This window comes from Chiloscyllium punctatum, chromosome 6, assembly GCF_047496795.1.
Source record: "Chiloscyllium punctatum isolate Juve2018m chromosome 6, sChiPun1.3, whole genome shotgun sequence".
Lineage (NCBI taxonomy): Eukaryota > Metazoa > Chordata > Chondrichthyes > Orectolobiformes > Hemiscylliidae > Chiloscyllium > Chiloscyllium punctatum.
In genome coordinates this window covers 83,349,959-83,365,481 of record NC_092744.1, presented here as the reverse complement: position 1 = coordinate 83,365,481, position 15,523 = coordinate 83,349,959, and positions in this window count along the sequence as shown.

The window sequence follows — 15,523 nt, the reverse complement described above, 5'->3', positions numbered from 1 at the left end:
CTGTTAACTGTTACTGTCAGAGAGTTGGGGTAAATACCATTTGCCTTCCTAATTTCTTGTTGCATCTGCATAAGAGCTACTTCCATGATTCACCTTGCATATGAACATTTACTGAGCCTCTGTTTTCGAAACCATTGTTTTTACATTCTTTCAGTTAAAGTGAATAATGCAACACTTGCCCAGTATACTCTCTTGGCCAGTGCTGCGCCCAGTGACATAACCAATCCACATTTTGCAGCCTCTTTGTCATCAGTTCATTTTCTCCCCTAGCTTTGTATGGTTAGCCAACTTTATTATAGTTGTTTCCCTAATTTAATTCACTAATCTAGATTTCTAAGTAGCTTGGTCTTGAGTTCTGTACTTGGACTGTAACTTAGTGTGCCATTCTAAAATCATTCATTTATTCTGGACTTATTTTTGCCTATGGCTATCACAGATTGCCTTCAATTCTTACAGTCCTAATTTAGGAACCTGAAACCCTTCTGAAAATCTAGATAGTTCCTTGTTATAATAGTTATACCTTCGAAAAATGTTCTACTTCATATCAGCCCTAGGATCTCTACCATTGCATGAGTTTATTTCCTTCCTGCAAAAATATTGTCTTCTATGCTACATGTCCTGTCGTAATGCCTCCGAGGATGTTAGAATTGCTAGATGTCTTTTTGTATGCTCCTTCTATTTCTCAAGTCTGTCTTTATTTTTTGTTTTGAGATCCTGGTCATTAGCAGCAAGCAACCACTTTTAGATACAAGAATTAACTAAAGCAGTTCTTCCTGGTAATATTATCCAAAACTGTGCTGCCAACTCAATGCTGTCAACTCTAGCAGTGGTTGTCTGAAGTCATTATAGTAATTGCGAATGACTAGCCACAGTTATTATTGCTTTTCATAACGGCATATTGGGCTGTTGTATCTGTCCTAGAGATACTGCGTGCAGCAGGTTGTCAGATATATGTGCTGACACTGAAAAGTCTGATAAGCTACTGCACCAAAGCCGAGTACTTGAATAATGCAAAATAAATTGACTGATTTATGGGGGGGTTAATGTGCAAAGCTGAATTGAATTCTGATGCTTTGTCCCTCCCTTGAGCCCGATCCACGGTTTGGGTTTCTTTAGACGTGATTTACTCTGTGAATCTCTTGACTAGTCTCCTATCTCCATGGCACATTTACTTCACATCAGTCAAAACTCTGCTGCCTGTATTTCATCCCCATCAAAGCTGTGCCTAGTCTTTATTAAACCACACTAATAACTTATTCAAAGCCTTGCCCCCCTTCTAATATCTGAGCCATTCTAATCCCAATTACATTTCTTGTAACTTCAGCCTCTTCCACCTTCATTCTGGAATGAGTAGGTTTGTTCTGAAAAATACCAAGAATGTGTGGGTATAGACATAAGGGACATTTTGACTGGCTGAGTTGCTTTTGGAAGAAGGGAAAAGCTGGGGTTGACCTAAGAGAGGTCTTTAAAATTCTGAAAAGTTTTGATGGGTAGGTGGGTACAGACAGAACATTCTCTCTTGTTGGGAAGAGAATAGCAGAGGCCATAAGTGCATTCCAGATAGCATTCCACCCAGCCTCTTCCCTGCATTTCCTATGGCTAGTCCAGCTAGTCTACATATCCTTGGCCAATACAGGCAATTTAGCATAGACAATCTTTTGGGCTGAGGGAGGAAACCCACACAAACACGGAGAATGTGCTAACTCCATATAGTCACCTGAGGCTGGCAATGAACCTGGGTCCCTGGTGTTGTGAGGCAGCGTGCTAGCCACTGAGCTGCCCCACTTGTTAGCATGGAGTGATTAAAGTAAATCGTACAGCTGTACTTGAGAGAAGGCTAGAAAAACGCGTGCTGGAGACTGAATAGAGGATTATACTTCTAGGTTTCGATGAGGGAAGAGGAGGATCTCAAGGGTGGCATAACTCTACTGTGACCTGTTAAGCTAAATGGCCTTTGAGCTGTTTATCCAGTGAATTGATATCCTATACAGAGACATTGAACTTGAATTCAATTAAAATCTGGAATCAAAAATCTAATGATATCAATTGATTTAAAGACCTATCCTCACTAATGTCCTTCAGGCAAGGAAATCTATCATCCTTACTTGGTCAGGCCTACATGTGACTTCAGATCCACTGCAGTATGGCTGCCTTTTAACTGCCCTCTGAAATAGACTGGCAAGCCACTCAGTTGTACCAACTGCTAGAAAATATTGAAAAATGAATGAAAGTGGACTAAGGAACAGAAGTGATGGTGGCAAAAACAGCTCTGTCAACCCTGCAAAGTCCTCCTTGCTAACATTTTGGGATTGTGACAAAATTGGGAGAGCTGTTTCCCAGACTGCCTGACATGGTCATACTCACAGAATCATTTGTCACAATGTCCCTGACACCACCACCATTGGATATATCCTGTCCTACCAACAGCACTGTGATAAACAGTAAGGAGGGAGTGGCCCGGGGCATTCTCAACCATGTAGTCTGATGGAATCAGGTTATACATTGGCAAGGAAACCGCCATCTGGTTGACATGCACTACTGTGTTGAACAACATGTGAAGGAATCATTGTGTATGTCAAGGGGCCAGAACGTACTCTGGGTAGTGGATTTCAATGTCCACCGTAAAGAGATGTTCAGCAGCAGCACTACTTCAGAAAGATCTAGCAAACCAAGACTGGACATCCATGTGGCTTTGTGGGCCATCAACAGCAGAGTTGTGCTCCACATAATCTGAAACCTCATGACCTGGCATTATTCCCACTCAATCATTACCATCAAGCCAATGGATCAACTCTCGTTCAATGGAATATGCAGATGAGGAGGCCAGGAGCGGCACCAGGCAGACCCAGGAATAAGATGTCAACCTGGTGAAGCCACCAAACAGCATAAGCGGCAAGCGACAGACCGAGCTAAGCGATCTCACAGACAACAGATCAGATCTAGGTTCTGCAGTCCTGCTTAATCTAGTTGTGAATGCTGGTGAATCATTAAGCAACTCACTGGAGGTGGAGGCTCCACAAATATTCCCATCCTCAATGATGCAAGAGCCCAATATATCCGTGCAAAAAACAAAGGCTGAATACTTCACAATAATCTTTAACCAAAAGTGCTGAATGGATGATACATCTCGGTGTCCTCAAGTGGTTCCCAGTATCACAGATACCAGTCTTTAGCCAAATTCGATTCACTCCACATGACACCAAGAAATGTTTGGAGGCACTGGATACTGCACAAGCTGTGGACCCTGACAACATTCCAGCACTAGTACTGCTCACTTATACTCCACTGTTCTAATAAAGTTTTAACACCCACATTTACCCAACAATGTGGAAAATTGCCCAGATATTTCCTGTCCACATAAAGCAAGACAAATCCAACCCAGCTAATTATCGGCCCATCAGTCTCCTCTCGACCATCAGTAAAGTGACGGAAGGTGTCACCAACAGTGCTATCGAGCAGCACCTGCTCAGCAATAACCTGCTCAGTGACACCCAGTTTGGGTTCCCCCAGGGCCACTCAGCTCCTGACCTCATTACAGCCTTGGGCCAAACATGGACACAAGAGCTGAATTCCAGAGGTGAGGTGAGAGTGACTACCCTTGATATCAAGGCTGCAGTTGACTGGGCGTTGCAGCAAGGGGCTCTGGCAAAACTGGAGTCAGCAGGATTGAGAGGGAGAGATCTCTCTGCTGGTTGGAGTCATTCTTGGCACAAGAAAGATGGTCATGGTTGTTGGAGGTCAGTCATCTCAGCTCCAAAACATCTCTGCAGGAGTTCCTTAGGTTGGTGTCCTAGGCCCGACCATCTTCAATTGTTTCATGAATCACCTTCCCTTCATCAAAAGGTCAGAAATGGGGATGTTCCTCCATGATTGCACAATGATCAGCACCTTTTGCAATATCGAAGCAGTCCATTTCCAAATGCAGCAAGATCTGGACAATATCCAGACTTGGGCTGACAAATGGCAAGTAACACTTGTACCTCAGCAAATGCCAGGCAATGACTGTCTTCAACAAGAATTAATCTTATTACTTAATCTACTACTATCAACATCCTGGGGAGTTACCATTAACCAGAAATTGAAAGAGGCAAATAAGTTACGTGGGCTCCAAGAGCAAGTCAGAGGCTAGGAATGTTGCAGTGATTAACTCACTCACCTCCTAACTCCCCAAAGCCTGTCCATCACCTATAAGGCACAAGGCAGGAGTTTGATAGAATATTCCCCACTTGTTTAGATGGCTGCAGCTCCAGAAATACTCAAGACCTTGACATCATCCAGGACACACCAGCACACTTGATTGACGCTACATTCATTCCCTCCACCAGTGACGCTCAGGAGCAGCAATCTGCACTATTTATTAGATGCATTGCAGAAATTCACCAATGATCCTTAGGCAGCACCTTCTAAATCCACAACCACTTCCATCTGGAAGAACAGGGGCAGCAGATATATGGGAACACCACCACCTGCAAATTCTCCTGAAGCCACACACCACCCTGACTTGGAAATATATTGCTATTCCTTCACTGGTGCTGAGTCAAAATCCGAGAATTCCCTTCCTAAGGGCATTGTGGGTCAACTTATAACACATGGACTGCAGCAGGTCAAGAAGGCAGCTCACCACCACCTTCTCAAGGGCAATCATGGACAGGCCATGAATGTTTCAGTGACACCTGAAATAACTCCACCGAGGCCAGTATCCCATCACCAAGTCGGCCTTTATAGACATGTGGAGAGTCCTTGGACACTGATCCAGCTCCCTCAGAGCCAGCTCTCAGAGTGAACAGAATCTCTGACACTCCTGGGTTTTTTGGTGTTTTTTATACAGCTGTCATGCTTATTTTTCCCTAGTACCTGTGTTGCGTGTGTGTCGATGCAGGACACAGTGAAAACACGAGTTGTCCAAATAACTCTATTGCTATTCCACCACCAGGAAAAACACCCCAGTGGCCAAGGAACCAGTGACAAGCAGGGGCAATGCATATGTGAAAGAAAAGGTGAAGGGGAGAGTAAGGATTAAATCAAGACAGTATTGAGGGGGGGGGTCATCCTGTTTATTTTATTAATTTTTAGAGTCATAGAGATGTACAGCTTCGGTCCAACCCGTCCAACCCAATCTAGTCCCACCTGCCAGCACCCAGCCCCTATCCCTCCAAACCCTTCCTATTCATATACCCATCCAGATGCCTTTTAAATGTTGTAATTGTACCAGCCTCCACCACCTCCTCTTGCAGCTCATTCCATACACACACCACCCTCTGCGTGAAAAAGCTGCCCTCCAGATCTCATTTACTGTTTCTTTATTTTCTGAGAGTGAACAGAACCTCTGACACTCCTGTTTTTTTTTGTGTGTGAGACAGTGAGAGACACAAGGTGCACGAATCTTTATTCAGTTTCCACCACCAGGAAGAAAGGAAACACCCGAGTGGCCAGTGACAAGCAGTGCCTTTCATATCAAAGGGCAATGCCGTGTGATCAAACAGTGAAGGGGAGGGCAGGGATTAAATCAAAATAGAGTTGGAGGGGGAAATAATACACTCCACTCCCCGCGGCGCCCACCTCTCCCTGAACAACTCCAGGGTGTTGGTGGACACCGCGTGCTCCTTCTCCAAGGACACCCGGGCTCTAACGTAACCGGGGAAGAGGGGCAGGCAGTCGGCCCTAACGACCCCCTCCACGGCCCACTGCCTGGACCTGTTCATGGCCAGTTTAGCCAGGCCCAGGAGCAGACCCACGAGGAGGTCTTCGGACCTGCCCTCCCTCCTCCGTACCGGGTGCCCGAAGATCAGGAGCGTGGGACTGAAGTGCAGCCAAAAGCAGAGAAGGAGGTTTTTAAGAAAATCAAAAAGCGAGTGCAAACGCCCACACCCAATATATACATGGTCCACGGACTCCACAGTGCCACAGAACAGGCAGTTGGGCTGGGAGTCTGTGAACCACCGCAATCTGCGGTTGCAGAGGACTGCTGCGTGCAGCTCCCTCCACCCCAGATCCCCGAGAGAAAAGGGGGAGAACTCCCGTGCAGAGAGCCCTCCACTGGGGATCCCCACCACCCGGTGGCAAATGGGCACGCCAAGGCGTGTCCGGACGGTGGATGAGGGAGAAGAGGTGGACGGTGTGCAGCAGCAGTCGATACAGGGCCCGCCTTTTTACATCCTTAAAAAGGGACAAAATTAAAATCCACAGGCGGCTCAGGTTGTGGGGCACAGGCTCCCGCGGGAAGTACGGGACCTTGGGGCCAATGTGGAATTCCGTCCGGGCTGGGGTGAGCGCGGACGGGATCCCACCGCACACCTGAGCGACCTCCAACTGGTGCACTACATCGGGTCCGAGCACCGCCGTTTTAAGGTGTCGGATGGCGGTGGCCACGTACCGGACGTCTACCGCTGCCCTTCTCGCTATGTCCTGCAGCAGCGTCCAGCCCAGGCCCCCGGCACCCAGCACGTCCCCGACCCTGGTCGCTCTCGCTGCCACAGCCCTCCCCTCCGACAGCCACTCGAACCCGCGAGTACGGAGGTGCGGATTCCTGAGCAACGTCTCCCTGACGACAGCCGCTACTCCAGCCGGAGGGTAGGCGTGACACGATTCAACCATGTTCCTGACAGTGATCAGGTCCTGGTAAAAGACAGGCAAAGTCTTGAGGGCGACCTCCAAACCGTCACGGTTGATGAACAGGAGCTGCGTGTCGTAGTTGAGGTTACGCACCTGGCGGAAAAAATACGTCGCCAGGGCGCACCACCTAGGAGGAGGCTCGACGTAAAGGTATCGCCGCAAGGTCTGAAGGCGGAACGTCGCGACCTGGGTGCGGACGCACACCAGCGACTGACCGCCCTCCTCAATAGGGAGACTCAGAACCTGCGCGGCGACCCAGTGCACCTTTTTGTCCCAGAAGAAGTCGACCAACGTTCTCTGGATGTCAGCGACAAAGCCAGGAGGAGGGACCAAAGTGACCAGCCGGTACCACAGCATGGCGGCCACCAGCTGGTTTATGACCAGCACTCGACTCCTGTAAGATAGCACTCGGAGCAGTCCTGTCCAGCGGCCTAGGCGAGCCGAGACTTTGGCCTCCAGCTCCTGCCAGTTGGCCGGCCAGGATTCCTCAGCCGGGCTGAGGTAGACCCCCAGGTAGAGGAGATGGGTGGTACTACAGCTGAACCCCCGTAACTCCTCCGGCAGAGAGTCCACCCGCCACGGACCGACCAGTAGACCGGAACACTTGGCCCAGTAGATCCTGGCGGAAGACGCCGCCGAGTACACGGCCTGGCACTCGCGCATCCTCCCCAGGTCAGCCGGGTCGGTGAAAGTGAGGAGCATGTCGTCGGCGTAGGCCGAGAGGACAACCCCCGTGCCCGCGCCGCGCAGAACCAGCCCCGACAACCTCGTCCGCAAGAGGCGCAGGAAAGCTGGATCCGTGACCTCACGTACACGCCCCGACGAGCTGCAGGTCCCCGAGCGCGGCCTTCTTCTCTTCGTACACCCCGTGCAGGGCCGGGTCCGCGTCAGGCTGACCGAGGCGTGACTCCAGGTCGAGCATCTCCCTCTCCAACTCCTCGATCCTGGATTTCCGCCTCTTGGTCGACCCCCTCGCGTACTCCTGACAGAAGACGCGGACGTGAGCCTTGCCCATGTCCCACCATAGCCTCAGGGAGGGGAAGCTTCCCCGCTTCCTTCTCTAGCCGGCCCAGAAACGACGAAACGAGTCCCGGAACCGCTCGTCCTCCAGCAGCAGGTTGTTAAAGTGCCAGTACGCGGAGCCGAGCCTGGCGCCGAACGGAAGGAGTTCCGTCCACACCAGGTGATGGTCCGTGCACGACACCTGCCGCGTGGAGGCCTTCGGAAAACAGGAGGCGTACGCCCGCGAAACGTACAGGCGGTCGATTCTGGACGCTCCGACCCCAGGCCTCACGAAGGTGAAGGCGATGGAGTCGGGATGCAGATTCAGCCAGACGTCCACCAGGTCGAAGGACTTGACCAAGTCCCCCAACCTCTTCCCCGACGCCCAGCCAGTGCGGGCACCGCCGTGGTCCCTGCCCTCGAGGACGCAGTTAAAATCTCCCCCGAGGACGACGCACTGGTTCTCGTCGATAGAAGCGAGATGAGCGGACACTTCTTCAAAGATGCTCGCTTGCCTCGGCCCAGCCAGGGGAGCGTAGACGTTCACCAAGTGAAGCACCGCGCCCCCCAGCCGAACCGTCAGGTGAAGCAAACGGCCTGGCACCGGCTCCCTGACCCCCAAGATCTCCGGCTGAAAATGCGGGGCCAACAGGATAGCCACCCCGCCAGATCTGCAGGTGAGGTGACTCATGGAGACCCCCCCCTCGCCACTCCAGGAGCCAGGTGGCTTCGTCTCCCGGGGTAGTGTGGGTTTCTTGCAGGAAGCACACCGCATACCTCCCGTCCCGAAGGACCGAGAGGGTCTGGAATCTGCGCTGTGACTCCCTGCTGCCGTTGATGTTGAAGCTGGCTATAGTTGTCTCCATGTCGGAAGCGTTGTGCAACCACCACCAGTGCAGTTACAAACCGATATATACATTTACTGGGAGGACGGGGGAGGGGCACAGAGGTCCCTCGCCCTCACCAGGAGTGCCCCCAGGAAGTTCCTGACTTTTGCTCATTGAAATCGAGCCCAGGCGCCTGGCGAGCAGCGTGGGCCAACCAGTAAACTCTCTCGAATGAGCTCCAGCGGTCGAGCGCCAGTTGGGCTCTATCCCAGCGACTCTGAGTTTCCTCGACAAACTCCCGGAATTCCTCGAGGGGTTGTGGGGGAGATTGGTGGGGGGGCACCCGGGACTCGAAAATGTCACTGCAGACAGAGTCCGCGTCGTCCCCGGTGTCCGCCACCAATCCCGAACCCTCCTCTGGGAGGTCACTCTCGGTCATCGACCCCTCCCCCACCAAGAGGATGGGGGCTGGTCCGGCACCACCAACTGGCTTCGAACCCCCGGCGACCCCACCCCCAGGGTCACCGGCGGTACGTTCCTCTGTGCACCCCTTTCCGGAATGCCCCGAGTTTGGGTCGTTGGGCGGCAGAGGCTCGGGGCCTCGCTCCTCTCCTGACACCAGGACGCCTGGCTCCTTAGGGAAAAGGTCCTCTCCCAGGGCCAAGGCCCCCAGAAAAACAATCTGGGAGGGAGGAGAGAGGATAACACCTTCCTCCCCTCCACTGCTCGACAACCCAGCAGACAGTTCGCTGTTGTCACCTGCACCGTGGCACGTGTTGTTTTTAAAGTCCTCCTCAGGGCTGGTGGAATTATGGGAGCAAAAGGTCCTGCTGCAGCCTCTGGGGGTTCGGGCAGGTCAGGCCCCGGTGCAGGACATGCAAGAGACATCGTAGGCTCATCCCCTGGCAAGGGACAGCACTGCCAAGATTCCCCTTCCCCCTTCCCCATTCCCCGCCTTCTTCCCTCCTTCCCCTTCCCAGTCTCCCCCTTCCCCTTCTCCCCTTCCCCTCCTTCCCCTTCCGCCTTCCCCTTCCCCCACTTCCCCTTCCCCCACTTCCCCTTCCCCTTCCCCCTTTCCCCTTCCCACCTTCCCCTTCCCCTTCCCCCACTTCCCCTTCCCCACTTCCTCTTCCCCCCTATCCATCCCCTCTTCCCCTGCCTCTACCCTTTCCCCCACTTCCCCTTCCCCCACTTCCCCTTCCCCCATTTCCCCTTCCCGCCTTATCCATCCCCCCTTCCCCTGCCTCTTCCCCTTCCCCCTTTCCCTTCCCCACCTTCTCCTTCCCCCTCCCTCCTTCCTCCCTTCCCCCCTTCCCTTTCCCCCCTCCCCCCTTCCACTTCCCCCTTCTCCCCCTCCCCCTCCCCTCCCTCCCTCCCCTTCTCCCCTCTTCCTCTCCCCCTCTCCTCCCCCCTCCCCCTTCTCCCCACCCCCCCCCCGGATCCCCCATAGCCCCCCCTGGTTGGGGCAGATTTTTCTTATGTGCCCCACCTCGTGGCACAGGTGGCATCGCATGCCGTCCGCCATCCAGAAGACACGGTAGGCTGCGTCCTCGTAGAGGAGGGTAAACGAGCCCTCGGTGACCACCTCCCGGGCCAGGCAAATGAACACCTGGCGTCGGAAGGAGTAAATATGCCGTAACCTCCAGAGGGTCGATGAGTAGATGTGTCCCACCCACAGTGAGTCCCCTCTCCACGGCCAGGTGGACTGCCTGCTCGGTCCTAAGGGAAAATACAGCCTTCCCGTACATCCGGGCCGCAGCAACGATGGCCAGTGGGCCGACCACGCTATCCATGGCCTTACTGCAGGCTTTGATGGTCATGCTGGGGTGGGGATAGGCCTTGACCCCCAGGCATTTAGTTAGGTGCCTAAAGGGGGTCGGGGTTGCAGCCGGGGCAGGAGCAGCCGAGCCTAAGGCAGTGGCTACCCCGGCGTAGGTGCAGCTGGGCCCTGCGGTCTTCGGGCTTGCCATATTTTTTATGTCTGCCACAGGTGGAAACAGGCCCCAGGAACCAGGTGTGACAAGAGTCCAGAAGAGGTCCCAGGCCCCAGGCAGCAGCAACGGTGGAGGCAGGCCTCAGGCAACAGCAGTGGTGGTGAAGGTCCTGGGAGGGTCCAAAGGCAAGTCCCAGGTAGCACCGAAGTGAGTCCCAGTAGGCCCCTGGTCGCAGCGGTGGAGGCAGGCCTGTTGGGGGTCGGGCAAAAAGGGCTCATGCCCGAGACGTCGATTCTCCTGCTCCTTGGATGCTGTCTGACCTGCTGCGCTTTTCCAGCAACACATTTTCAGCTGTTGGGGGGTGGGGGGGCCCAGGCGAGTCCTGGGCAGCAGCGGTGGAGGTGCGCCCCTAGCAGCAGCAGTGGTGGAGGTCCTGGGAGGGGCCCAAGGCGAGTCCCAGGCAGCAGGAGTGAGGCAGGCCCCAAGCTGGAGCAGCAGAGGCAGGTCCGGGTGGGGTCCCAGAGATGAGCAGTGGGAGTGGGCCCCAGGTAGCAGCAACACTCCCTTGACCTGGGTAAGGCTCTGGCAGGTAGGCCTCAGGCAGCAGCAGCAGTTGGGGTAGCTGTAGGCAAGGCCCAGGCTGCAGCACCAGACACAGGCCCAGGCCTCAGAACTCTCACCTCCTTCTGCCTCCTCCTCTTCTTCCTTCTTCCTCCTCCTCTCTTCTTCCTCTTCTTCCTTCTTTTTCTTCTTCCTTCTCTCACACTGGCTGTGGGCCAGCTAGTCCCAGAATCAGTTCCCCCTTCTCCTGAAGGAATCATGTGAAGAGTCCTTGACACTGATCCATCTCCCTCAGAGCCAGCTCTCAGAGTGAACAGAATCTCTGACACTCCTGGGTTTTTTGGTGTTTTTTTTACAGCTGTCGTGCTTATTTTTCCCCAGTACCTGTGTTGCGTGTGTGTCGATGCAGGACACAGTGAAAACACGAGTTGTCCAAATAACTCTATTGCTATTCCACCATCAGGATAAACACCCCAGTGGCCAAGGAACCAGTGACAAGCAGGGGCAATGCATATGTGAAAGAAAAGGTGAAGGGGAGAGTAAGGATTAAATCAAGACAGTATTGAGGGGGGGTCATCCTGTTTATTTTTTTAGAGTCATAGAGATGTACAGCTTCGGTCTAACCTGTCCATGCCGACTAGATATTCTAACCCAATCTAGTCCCACCTGCCAGCACCCGGCCCCTATCCCTCCAAACCCTTCCTATTCATATACCCATCCAGATGCCTTTTAAATGTTGTAATTGTACCAGCCTCCACCACCTCCTCTTGCAGCTCATTCCATACACACACCACCCTCTGCGTGAAAAAGCTGCCCTCCAGATCTCCTTTACTGTTTCTTTATTTTCATAGAGTGAACAGAACTTTTGACACTCCTGTTTTTTTTCTCTCTTTGCACTCCTGTTTATATCTGTCAGCCTGGGCTCCCTGTCAGGACCAGATTAAGAGCCCCAATCAGGGAACTCATATTCTTTGAGGTCCACCTGGCTGACCTTGTTATCATCACTTCAAAACCCATATCCCATAAATTAATTTAAAAACAAAACACTCCTGATTGGATAATTCCTGATAATCAGTCAAAAAGCACATTTTCCCACAGGGCTAATAATATTACAAGTTGTAGCAAATGTATTAAAGTAATTGTGCAAGACTGGCTTTTAACTCCTTACGATTTTTCTCTTGCATTTCTTGCAGGTTAAACTTTAATTCCTCAAGATTTGGGAGTTGTATGTGCAATTGGTGATAAGTTCATAGCAGTCCAGTTCTTGACACCCGAGGATCAGAGTCACTAATCATGTTCAGCGATGATGAATTCCAATGTCAATGAGGCCTGACTGAAGGTAATATAGCTGGAGTCCTTTACTCAAGTGTTACAACAGGGACACAGACAGCCAAACCAAAACAGCCTTTCCACCTCTGTATTTGCAACACAGTAAAAATGAAATCTTCAAAGGCCATCAAAACGAACGCTGACCTTTTTGAATAATCAATCCCAGATTCTGTGAATAATCGATTTCAACAAAAGATTTTGCAATTTACTGATAATACAGGAACTTTAGCAGAGCAAAATTATACAACAAATTAATCTAATTGGTGTCAATGTTTAAACTTCAGCCCTATTCACACAAAGACAGACTGATTTAGCGATTAATAATTTAAAAAAATGTTCCATGAAAGCTGTGTCACATGTATACAGGGAGATTAAGAAGGCGTTTGGCACACTTGCCTTCATTACTCAGACCATTGAGTATAGGATTTGGGATGTGATATTGTGATTGTACAGGATGTTGGTGAAGCTAGCTTTTGAGTACGGTGTACAGTACAGTATAAGACTCGGGCAAGTTGTAGCTACAAAACATTCTGAAGATGTCACAGGGAAGCTGTGAATGGTTGGCTGGTAGGAAATCTGCACCAAGTTTGAAGAACGTAGCAGCAAAGTATTAAGAAATTAATTAACTCATAAGTTTTTATATAAATTAATAAAGTAGCTAAGTAGAGATGGCTGGGCAGGTGATGTGCTGTAGCTGTATGATGTGGGAGATGGCTGTTCCCATTGTGAACGACAGTGACCACATCTGCAGCAAGTGTTGGTTGCTGGAAGAACTCCGGCTCAGAGTTGATGATCTGGAATCCAAGCTTCAAACACTGCGGCACATCCGGGAGGGGGAGAGTTACCTGTACGCTTTGTTTCAGGAGATGGTCACACCTGGTAGATTAAATATTTTAACAGCAGGGTATCACTGCAAATGAGGTAGGTAGGGAGATCCTGAGTTAGAAACGGAGGAGTCTCAGCTCTTGACCTTGTCCAACAGGTATGAGGTACTTGCTCTGTGTGTGGATGAGGAAAAGGGCTGCGGGGAGGATGGGCCAGCTGACCACAGCACCATGATGTAGGAGGCCATTGCAGAGGGGGGGGAGCAAAAAGACAAGTGGTGGTTACAGGGGGACAGACAGTATCCTTTGTAAGCAGGATTGTGAGTCCCACATGACATGTTGCTTGCCCGGTGCCAGGGTGCAGGACATCTCTAACTGGCTTGAAAGAACATTGGAGCAGGAAGACAAGGAATCAGTTCATGTGATCCACATTGGGACAAACAGCATGGGCAAGTCTAGGAAGGAGGATCTGTTTGGGGATTATCGACCACTATGAATGAAATTAAGGAATATAATAATTGGATTACTACCCAATCCATGTTCAAATTGGTTTAGGGATAAGAAAATTAGGGAAGTAAACACATGGCTAAGGCAGTGATGTGGGAAAGAGGGTTTCCATTTCATGGGGTATTGGCATCAGTTTTGATGGGACAGTCTCCAACTGAACACAAGGTCTTTAACTCATGAATTGGAGGGGTAGGTTAAATGACAGGAAGTATGATGGTAAATGAAAAGTAAATCAGCAGGTTAGCATGTGTGCAGGAGGGTTTAACTACATGGCAGACTGAAAGAAGTAAAAAGGAAAGATAACTCAGGAGGTACTATTAAAGGAGATGTTGGAATTCATAAAGAAGGTACAAAAACTAGTATTCGGACACTTTACCTGAATGCTCGAAGCATCTACCATACAAGGTGGATGAGGTAATCACTGCGAATGAATACGATTTAGAAGCCATTCTGGAGACAAGGTTGCAGGATGGTCACGACTGGGAATTAAACATCCAGGGATGTCAAACTATTTGGAAGGACAGACAGGGAGGTAAGGGAGGTGGTGTAGCTCTGACATTCAAGGATGACATCAGGGTGGTGGTGAAAGGGGATATAGGTTCTATGGAGAATAAGATTGAATCTGTTTGGGTGGAATGAAGAAAAAGTCACTGATAGGCGTAGTCTATAGGCCACCAAATAATAATACATTGGTAAGGCAATAAACAAGAAACTAATGCTTGTAAAAATGGAATGGCAATTATCATGGGGATTTGAATCTATATGTCGATCGGTAGAAAGGTCAGTCAGAGTAGTCTTGAGGAGAAGTTCATTGAATATATCCATGATAGTTTTCTTGAACAGTGTGTAATGGAATTGATGAGGGAGCAAGCTATCCTAGATCTGATCCTGTGTAATGAGACAGGAATAATCAATTATGTCATTCTTAGAGATCCTCTTGGAAGGAGCTATGGTGCGGTTGAATTTAGATTACAGATGGAAAGTGCAAAGATAAAACCCAATACCAGGGTCCTGTGCTTAAACAAAGGAGATGAGCAATAGGATGAGGGAGGAGTTGGCTAAAGTAGACTGTAAGCAAAGACTTTATGGTGGAACAGTTGACGAACAGTGGAGAACTTCCAAAGCAATTGTTCAAAGTGCTCAGCGAAAGTAAGTACCAGTGAAAAGGAAGGACTGTAGGAAAAGGGGTAATCTGCCAGGGGTGTCTAAGGAACTAAAGGAGGCTATCAAATTGAAAGTGAAGGCACACATAGTGGTGTGATCAGCGGGAAATTAGAAGATTGAGAAAGCTTTAAAGGTCAACAGAAAGCCACAAAAAGAACTATAAAGAAAAGTAAAATAGATCATGAGAATAAACAAGCTCAAAATATAAAGACAGATAGCAAAAGTTTCCATAAATATATAAAACAGAAGGGGCATTCAGTTATGGGTTATGAGGAAATGGCTGAGGCACTGAACATTGTATTGGTCTTCACAGTGGAGGACACTAATAACATGCCAGTAAGTGACAAAGAGACCAAGGTAGGTGAGCATCTGGTAATAATCATTATTCTGAAAGAGGTAGTGTTGGGCAAGCTAATGGAGCTAAGGATAGACAAGTCCAGATGGAATGAATCCCAGAGTGTTAAAAGAGTTGGTAGGAGAAATAACAAATACACTTGTAATTTTCCAACATACACTGGACTCTGGGGTAGTCCCAGCAGCTTGGAAACAGCAAATGTTATGCCACTGTTTAAAAAGAGAGATAGACAAAATATGGGGAAATTATAGACCAGTTAGGTTAACTCCTGTAGTGGGGAAAATGCTTAGGTCTAATATCAAAGAAGAAATAGCAAGGCATCTAGATAGAAATTGTCCAGTTGAGCAGATGAAACATGAGTTCATAAACTGCAGATCATACTTAAATAATTCTACAAAGAGATTACGA